This window comes from Triticum dicoccoides, chromosome 4A, assembly GCF_002162155.2.
Source record: "Triticum dicoccoides isolate Atlit2015 ecotype Zavitan chromosome 4A, WEW_v2.0, whole genome shotgun sequence".
Lineage (NCBI taxonomy): Eukaryota > Viridiplantae > Streptophyta > Magnoliopsida > Poales > Poaceae > Triticum > Triticum dicoccoides.
In genome coordinates this window covers 704,393,931-704,404,324 of record NC_041386.1, presented here as the reverse complement: position 1 = coordinate 704,404,324, position 10,394 = coordinate 704,393,931, and positions in this window count along the sequence as shown.

Genomic DNA, 10,394 nt, shown 5'->3' with positions numbered 1-10,394 from the left:
AAAATAGTTTGCCACTTGTTCTGTGTTTCTTCTGATCCAGCTCCACTCAGTGAATCTTGTCCTCTACAAGCATCACATTTTTATTAAAAGCTTTGTGCTGTGACTCAAGGATCAAACCCTTCTTGGAAATTGATGTCAAAGGGGGAGAGAGAGATCACATCAAAGCTCATCACTTAGAGAGATCACATCAGAGAGAGAGAGAGAGAGAGTATCACCTCCTCAGGAGGAGAAAGAGATCTCCAGGGGGAGAGAATAATCAGGTAGAAAGTATTTCTCAAGGATCCCAGATGCTTGGTGTTCAAGAGGAGAGATGACACATGTCTTCTTGAGGGGAAAGACATGTTCATATGTGCTTATTTGCATTTGCTCTATTCATTTATATCTTTCAGCTCTGACTTTCTGTTCCCTATCTTCTCCCAGTATCCCATGCTAGATTCAGGGGGAGCAAGACATCTAAGGGAAAGAAATCATTTAAAATTCATTGCATATCTTTACTCTTGGGGACATGTCTAATCCAATGTGGTACTTAGTACTCACTCTCTACCTGTCATCCCAGTCTTGGTATTCTTGTGGTCTCTTCTGTTTTCTCTGGCTAGTAGATGTACCTGTGTTATCTAACCTTGTTTACATAGATTCATTCCATCCTAAGCCAACTCAAGACTACAAGGTAAGTATATGCATCACATTCATGTGTATGAGGAATTCTTGCTGATGTACATACTGTTTGCAAGAAGGACTCATGGGCATGAAGGTATCTTCTTTAATATTCTTTGCTCTGATGCATATGGCCAAGGTACATGTAACACATTGCCTACTCTATCATGGTTATGCTCTCACATGCTTCTATATTCCATATTCACATGATTGCATACATGTAAGGGGAGCCTATGCTTGTTACATGTCTTTCCAAAGCTTTACTTTCTATTCTTTGTATCTTTATCTAAAAGCTTTGATGTATGTTGTCATCAATTACCAAAAAGGGGGAGATTGAAAGCACAAGTGCTCCCTAGGTGGTTTTGGTAATTAATGTCAACATATCTCTTGTTGGACTAACACTTTTGTCTAGTATGTTTCAGATAAGTTCAACAATGGAGTGGCATGGACTAAAGGATGTGGGAACTCCTTCATGAAGCTAAGGACAAAGGATTGGCTCAAGCTTCAAGCTCAAGACTCTTCATTTTATATTTTAGTGATCCAAGATCACATTGAGTCTATAGGAAAAGCCAATACTATCAAGGAGGGATGACGTGTTGCTTAATGAGTTTCTAGCTCCACAGTGCTTAGTGATATGCTCCAAAACCCTCAACTACTTTCCACTTCCACACATATGACCTAAACCTAAAAGTCAAACTCGGCCCCACCAATTCTTGCTATCCGACCCACCGAGTTCAAATGTCTTAGCCACTGCCACAAACCCTAGGCAAATCGGTCTCACCGAGATGGGATTGTAATCTCTCTGTGTATGTCCATTATCAAATCGGTCTCACCGAGTTTGAGCAATCGGTACTACCGAGATTACAATGCAAACTCTCTAGTTAACTTATTACCAAAATCGGTCCCACCGAGTTTGAGTAATCGGTCCCACCGAGTTTGCCTGACCAACTCTCTGTTTAGCTAATTACCAAAATCGGTCTCACCGAGTTTGTGTAATTGGTCTCACCGAGATTACGTTATGCCCTAACCCTAACCATATCGGTCCTACCGAGTTGCATGTCGGTCCCACCAAAACCCCTAACGGTCACTAGGTTTACTAAATCGGTCCGACCGAGTTTGTTGATTCGGTCCCACCGAGTTTGGTAAATTGTTTGTAACGATTAGCTTTTGTGTGGAGGCTATATATACCCCTCCACCTCCTCTTCATTCGTGGAGAGAGCCATCAGAACAAACCTACACTTCCAACTTACCAGTTCTAAGAGAGAACCACCTACTCATGTGTTGAGACCAAGATATTCCATTCCTACCATATGAATCTTGATCTCTAGCCTTTCCCAAGTTGCTTTCCACTCAAATCTTATTTCCACCAAATCCAAATCCTGTGAGAGAGAGTTGAGTGTTGGGGAGACTATCATTTGAAGCACAAGAGCAAGGAGTTCATCATCAACACACCATTTGTTACTTCTTGGAGAGTGGTGTCTCCTAGATTGGCTAGGTGTCACTTGGGAGCCTCCGACAAGATTGTGGAGTTGAACCAAGGAGTTTGTAAGGGCAAGGAGATCGCCTACTTCATGAAGATCTACCGCTAGTGAGGCATGTCCTTCATGGGCGACGGCCATGGTGGGATAGACAAGGTTGCTTCTTCGTGGACCCTTCGTGGGTGGAGCCCTCCGTGGACTCGCGCAACCGTTACCCTTCGTGGGTTAAAGTCTCCATCAACGTGGATGTACGATAGCACCACCTATCGGAACCACGCCAAAAACATCCGTGTCTCCAATTGCGTTTGAATCCTCCAAAACCCTTCCCTTTACATTCTTACAAGTTACATGCTTTACATTCCGCTGCTCGTATACTCTTTGCATGCTTCCTTGTTATGTGTTATGAATGTTAAACTTGTGCCTAAACTCCACTTAAACCTAAAGAAGTTAAAAACTGCAACTTTGGTACTTAGTGTCTAATCACCCCCCCTCTAGACACCTCTTCTCAAGGTCCTACAGCATGTAAATTCAGCACCATCGCATCAGCCCTCACACGGAATTGTTGCTATAATGCTCTAATTTTCTTGGATGCTTAAGCAAACTAATGAGCAGAGAGAGAGAGAGAGAGAGAGAGAGAGAGTATCGGTGGTTACAGCATAAGAATTAGAGGATAGAACTGCTGCTCTTGTGTTCCTCTTGCAGCACGGCGCTGGAGCGGCGCGGCGCGACGGGCGAGATGGGCTCAGGACTGGGAGACAGATGAACTATGGCTTGGAAGCTGCCGCAGGGTGTGCGAGTATCTATTTTCTTTTCAGTTGTATATGAATTTGGAACTGAATTCTAATGGGAGAGATTTTTTTAAGCCCTGGGCATGACGTGCTTTCATTATTCTAAAAATTGTTCATTCCAATACAGAAATCAGAGTTACAGATTGATTATATAGCAACAACCAGGAACTAACATACAACTTCATATCACACACTCCACCTATGAGTAAGATCGGCGACAAGGCACATGTTTAGCTGTTGCTTTCTGTGATCGTACTTGATCAAGTACTTTATAAATCTATGATGCCAAATGAGGTGTTATATTTTTGCTAATATTATGCCTCATTTAGGCAAGAGCAATCATCACTAAGGTCGTATATGCTTAGCTGTCTCATCCATTGATGATCTTTTTCAAGGAACAGAAGAAGAATTTCTTTGTTCATTTACAGAGGTAACAATAACATTCAGCATTTGTTCAAAAAAAATTAACATTTTGTTAGAACATAGACGTCAGGGACGTCCGGCTTTAAATTAATAAAGCCCACAACATAGGCAGCATGCATGACATAACAAACCAACACTCGGAACCACGGATCAAGTCTCGCAGGGTCTAAGATCACAGCAACTTAAGAAAACAGCAGTGAGATAAAGTGCAATACAAGGCACACCCAGCCTAGCAAACGAGCACGTAGGCTTGGAGGAAACACAACCAAAAGGGGCTGCACATCCCTTTGTTGCAGCAGACACGGACGACGTAGCTCGAGACGCCGAGTAGACGGAGCGAAGGCGAAGAAGAGCTTGGTGATGGAGATCAGAGTCCTGTTGTCTTCCCAGCGGGGCCCATTGCTGCAAGAACATGATGCATTTGAAGATAACGTCAGCATGATGGGAGGGAAACACTCCCTCAATAGTAAACTTGTTACGAGTATGCCATAGAGCCCATAACATGGCCGCCGCACATGTCCACATGACCCAGCGCGAAGGGCCTTGGACCAAGGACGGAGAGGACACCAACTCGGAGCAGGAGCGTGGATCCCAATCCACGCCCGCGGCCTCACGAACCGCGCTCCAGGCAAAACGCGCCAAAGAGCATCGGAAGAAAGCATGGTCCGCATCTTCCGGGACACCACACAAAGCACAAGGACTGGAGGCAGGGCCATTGCGTTTAGCTATATTGATAGAGGTAGGGAGGCGATCTTGGCAAAGTTGCCAGAGGAAGACCTTGATCTTGAGCGGAATTTTAGCCTTCCAAAGCCCCGTGGCAGCCTAAGGAACATGACCGCGGGATAGCTCTTTATAGGGAGCTGACAGTGAATTTGCCAGAGCCCGTAAGTCTCCAAGAGACTGTGTCAGCGGAGTTCGATAGGCGAACATCCGCGATCAGAGCCTGAAGGTGATCCCAATCCAGCAGCTCCGGCCCCGAGAGCTCCCTTCTGAAGTAGATTGGAGGCGGGGCGGAGCTAAGAGCCGAAGCAACCAGTTGGTTGGGCTCGACCGCGATGGAGTAAAGGTGACGAACCTCCGACCACAGGGGCTGATTGCCAATCCAAAGGTCGAGCCAAAAGCGCGTCGAGCACCCGTTGTTAACCGCAAACCTCGCGCCCCTGGCGAAGAATGGTTTGAGGGCTTGGATTTAGTTCCAGAAAGGAGACCCATGAGGTGCCACCTCGAAGAAGTTTCCGTTCGGGGAGTATTTCGCACGAAGGAGGTCAGCCCAGAGTCCAGTCTCTCCCTGAGACAACTTCCAGATCCACTTGCACATGAGTGTAACGTTCATCAACTTAGAGTTGATGATCCCGACAAACGGCTTGCCATTTAACCATATGGTACTTCCGTTTAGGTCCCGCTCCTTCCCAAAAGAAACGTGCCCTCGAGGTGTCCATTTTGGTGTGGACCCCATCAGCCAACAAGAACAGACCCATGGCAAACATCGGCAGTGATGAGAGGCTGGAGTTAGTTAATATAAGTTTAGCCCCTGAAGACAAAAATATACCTCTCCACGGACAGACCCGGTCCGCAACCTTGGAGTTGAGAGGTTCCCAATTGGCAATCGAGAATTTCTTCGCCGCGATCGGGAGACCGAGGTAAGTGAACGGGAACTGCCCAAGTTTGCAGTTAAGCAAGTTGGCTACCCGCCGACTTTCGGCCGCGTCCATCCCTATGGACACCACTTCACATTTGTGAAAGTTTATTTATAACCCAGAAATGAGTTCGAAGCACAAGAGAATGGCTTTGACCGTTGCGATACTATGTATATCTGGCTCAAAAAGAAGGAGAGTGTCATCTGCATACTGCAGGTGCGACACACCCCGTGTAATCAGGTTGCCAGCCACTCCCCTGATGTCGCCAGCCAAACGGGCTTTGTCTAGCATGGCGCCCAACGCGTCTGCCACAAAGTTAAAAAGCAACGGCGAGGCTGGATCCCCTTGACGCAACCCTCGCTTGTTGCGGAAGAAGTTCCCTACTTCTCCGTTCACCGCAATTGCCGTTTGGCCCCCCGAGACCAGTTGCATCATGCGGTGAACCCAAACCGACGAGAAACCGCGGTCCAGGAGGACTTGTCCAAGAAACTCTTAGTTCACTCGATCGTACGCCTTCTCAAAGTCTAATTTTAGAAGAATTGCCGGCTGGCGGGACCGTTTGAGCGAGTGAATGATCTCTTGGAGGGCCAACGGACCCTCCAAGATGTTGCGACCACGAATAAATGCCGACTGGTTCCTACTAATGATACGATGAGCTATCGGAGACAAGCGCGTAGAACAAGCCTTAGCACATATTTTAAACGGGACGTTAATCAGCGCAATCGGGCGAAAAAGCCTAATATGATCCGCACCTGGAACTTTGGGGATAAGAGAGAGAACCTCAAAGTTCAGGCGAGAGATATCTACCGTACCCCGCATAAACCCATTACAAACGTCGAAAATTGGTCCTTTAAGCACTTGCCAAAACCGTTTAAACATCGCCACCGGCCAACCATCCGGACCGGGTGCGGTGTCCGTTTTCATCCCAAGAGCTGCCTTGTCAATCTCTTCAGGGAGGAAGGCCAACCCCAGGCCCTCGTTTTCCTTGTCCGTGACCCGCAACGCGGGGTCCCAAACATCCGACTGCAGCCTAGCACGGGACTCCTCCCTGGAGCCCATGAGTTGGATGTAAAACTCGTAGATGTGACGGACGATGTCCTGTTGACGCAAGAAGAGCCCTTGCTCGGATTGCAATCTAAGAATGGCGCACTTGCGGTGCCGGCCATTTGCGTAGGCATGGAAGTATTTAGTGTTCGCGTCACCCTTGAGCGTCCACTTAAGACCGCTGTGCCTATGCCAGTACTCCTCCTCGGCTCTTAGGAGGGACTCGACCTGGGCTTCTAAAGCGTATCGCTGAGCCCAGTCTTGCTCCAAGAAGACCTGCACATCTGCCGCCACGTCCAATTGTGTGAGGTCCGCAGTCAAGCGCAATTAGAGCAGCTTATCTTCGCGGCCTTGGTTGGCCCCCCACCCCTTAAGGGTCGCACGCAAACCCGCCCCTACGGAAATCCAGAACTCCATAGGCATGCATGTGTGCCCGACCCGGGCGACACAGTTCTCACATTTGGTGAGGAAGATTTGCTCAAAGTCCGGAGACTCTAACCACGCGGTTTCTAAGAAAAAACCAGGGCTGTGTTTTAACCTCTCCTCCCCTGAGGAGAGGATTAGGGGAACATGGTCGGACCCTATCCTCGTTTTGGCGTGCAGAGAGCACAAGGGGAAAAGCATCTCCCACTCCGCGGACATAAAAACCCGGTCTAGCACCGACTGGACCGGCGTAAGCTGCTTGTTGGTCCAAGTGTAGCGTGCGCCCACGCGAGCCACTTCCCTAAGGGCCATACAAGCGATCGCATTATTAAACAAGGACACCCTTGTCCAGTTAATGATGTCATTATTCTTATCCGCACCCGAACGGATTAAGTTGAAATCGCCACCCACCAGCAGTGGCAAGTTACGCACCCCCAAGGGCGCAACCTTCTCTTGAAGTTCCCCCAGGAACTCCTGCGAGTGTGAGTGGTCGGCAGGGCCGTAAACCACAATGACCTCCCACTCGCGAAGGGTTGCGCGGTGGCGCACGTGTGCAGATTAAAAGAATCTACCGGCATCCCACGTCACCACCTCGCAGCACACGTGGTTGATGCCAAGCAACATACCCCCCGAGTGCCCTACCGCCGGCACCCACTGCCACGCAAAACGCTCAAGAGGGTCGACAGCTAACAGATCCCGATGGTTAAAATCAGCCTTGATGGTTTCCTGTAAGCCTACTATGTCGATCCCCTCTTCACGAATGAATTCTTTTAACTGGGTCCGCCTCCCAGCGTGGCCGAAGCCACGGATGTTCCAGAAGATGAAACACATTAAATAATGCGATTGCGGAGGTGGATACCGCGAGCGGTAACCGCTTTGGCCACTCGCCGTGTCCTGACAGGACGACGGGTTGAGGGGGACAACACAACATCTGCTGCTAAGTCCTCCTGATCGGGCTGCGCAACAGCCACCAGAGAAGCCCCTGCTTCCTCTGCGGCTGGCGCAACGCGGGCCGACGCTGCCTGGGCGAGCGCGGCCTGCGCGATTTCCTTCGCACGGATGAGAGTTAGAAGCTCGCGCGCTTGCCCCTCATCAGACATAACAACGCCACTATCCTCCCCCTAGACATTCATCGGAATACTCGTCAAAGATCGTAAAACGGGGCATGGGATTACCTTCGATTTCCCGGTTCTTCTGAGCCAGCAAGAGTTGGGCGCGTCGGAGAGCTGGAAGGTTGCCCTTGGCTCACTTCGAGCATGAGCTTGCCCTCTCCTGCGTCGTTGGAGTCGTCACCACCGCCTTGGAGCGCTTGGCCGTGGATATGGGCGCCACCTTGGACACCTCCGCCCGAAGCGCGTCAGAGGCAGGGAGGGGAGTGGCCGATGAGGGCCCACCAGCCGGGCCCCCAGGGGAGGCCAGCGCCATCACCACCGGATGGAGTGAGGCAGGCGTGCCCGCACGAACCGAGGGTGGGCTCGCCGGCGCCACCGGGGTAGACTTGCGGCCCGCCGGCTTCTTGGGAAGCCGCGTCCCGCCCCCACCGAGGCCGGACAAAGACTTGGGGGAACGCGTGGAGAAGGCGCGCGGCTCACCCACCTCCACTGCCACCGGGGTGACAAGCATCGAGCGGCCCTCCGAGTCGCACGACGCCGAGACGCCCTTGTCGAGGTCGAGGCCGAGCGATAAGTTGGAGCCGTACTGGTTGAAGCCCATCTCGTTGCTGCCCACCACCACCTGACGCTCCTCCTGGTCCTTCGCGGCACCCGCAGCCGGAGCCGCGGCCGGAGCATCCTTGTCCTTGAGCCCAAGCTTGTCCCAAGACGCGGTATCAATAGAGTCATCACCCATGCTCGTGTCGCGGTCTTTGTCCTTGCCATCCGGCCCCTGGTCCACGTTAGCTAGGGGAGGGAGAGGGGGAGCCGCGCCCTGCAGGCCCCCCGCCTCAGCCTCCATCCGAAAGGTGAAGCCCTCACTGTTGAACCACACTTGGACGTACCTGCGAAGCTTGGCCGGGGATCGACACGCGAAGCGCATCCGCACGGGGCCTAGCCCCACCAGGAACGCCTTGTCCACCTCCATTGGGCGCCTGATCATCACAGTCGCAGCCATAAGGCGACACACGACGGTGCTTGGGCGGCACACCCCACAACTTGACCCATACGTCCGGCATGATCTCGGTCGTGGGCTCCTCCGGGCGCGCTTCCTTGATTTCCGCCATGATGTCGTTGAGGGAGAGGTACAGCTTGCCGCTGCGTGTCGCCATCCGCAGCATGGCCTTGTTGGCGAAGACAACCGAGAACAAGTCATCGCCGATGGCCGTCACCTGCCAATCCCACTCCCCCTCGTAGAGGTGAGGGAGCTCCGCCTCCAGGAGAGGGATCGACAGCAGGCCAGGCGCCGCCGAGATGATCGCAGCGTCCGCCACCTGGGGGCGCAGACCTCCTCGCCCTCCGTCTCCACGTAGGGCAGGCAGAAGAATCCCTCGCCGGGGATGGCGTTGCCCATGATCTGGAGCAACAGAGGCCGCCCCCGTGTGGGGCAGTGCGCCGACGTGTGTCCCTCCTCATGGCAGACGACGCAAAGGGGCTTGTAGAGGCACATATTTTGGTAGTAACCCACCCGGCCACACTTGAAGCACTTCGGCCCATCTAACTCTTCCACTGGAATTGGGGCATCGACCGAACCCTTCGAAGCCGACGGCCCGGCCGCCAAATGCAGCAACGCTGAGCCGACCCCCTTTTTCTTCTGCTTCTTGGCCAACGAATCCCCAATTCGCTCGCCGCTCGGAGGAAGCTGGGACTCCTTGCGCTTGAGCTCCTTCTTTTGCTCCAGGCCCCGGCGCCGATACTCCTCCTTCCTCTTCTTTTTGCGCTCGCGCTCCTCCTGCGCCTTCCTTTCTTGCTCCGCGAGCCACTAAGGAGGTGGCGGCCCCCAGCCACCTTCCTCCGCCGGTGGCGCCGGCACCTTCGCGAGCGCCTTCGCCCGCAGATCTTGCTCACGTTGACGCTCCGGCGCCGGGATCGGAGGCGACATCGGCGGCTTGTCCACGCGGCGGGATCCCATCCGCACTACGGAGGCGAATGAGCAGGATAGGGGAGGGGGAGAGGCGGAGCGATGCAGGCGGCGAGCGAGATGCCCGAAGCGCCGCACTTGAGAGGGGGAGGCAGGAAACCCAAGCGAAAGACCTAGGGCACCCTTTGGCAGCCACACCCAACTATATATAGGCGTGGGCGGCCGCGCCTCCGCCTCCTCGGTGGGCCTGGGCCTAGACACAGGCGCACACGAGGCCACAGGGCCAGGCTGGCCAGGCCCAAGCACTGGGGAGCGTCCCTGCACCCCCACTGGCAAAGAGATGGGCGGAACAGCAGTTGGCCCCCCCGGCCCACTCCCTGGCAGGCTGGGCCAGTCCACCAGGCCCAGCAAAGGCGCAGGCCCAGCCGACGGCTCTCCCGCAACCCTAGCCTGGATCCCTGGCTCCCTTCCCTGGGCATCCCCGCCGCCGTCGTCAACCCCTGTCAACGCCGGCGCGCATGCCGAGACCTGGAGCGGACCAGCCAGCACCAGATCCCGGCCACCCACCTCCGGCAGGACACACGAGCGGCCCTCTGGGCCCGCATCCACACCCTTCGGCGGACGCCAGATCCGCGGCGCCAGTCGCCGCCCGCCATGGCCACCAGGGGCAAAGGCGCGCCGGCGGCCAGCCACGATGGAGCCCCCAAGCTCCTCCACTCGGGCGACAAAGTCACCCACCGAGATCGCCGCACGGGGCCTCGGCGAACCACCACCACCACTTACCTGGCTACTCACCTCCTCGTTGTCGCCGTCGGAGTCGATCCCCTCCAGCGCCCAGAACCTGCCACGGGAGAGGGGCAGGGCGAGTGACCGCCCGTCAGACGGCACGCTCCACCGCGCGCGCCCCTCGGCAGGCCACCGTCCAGCCGCCTGTC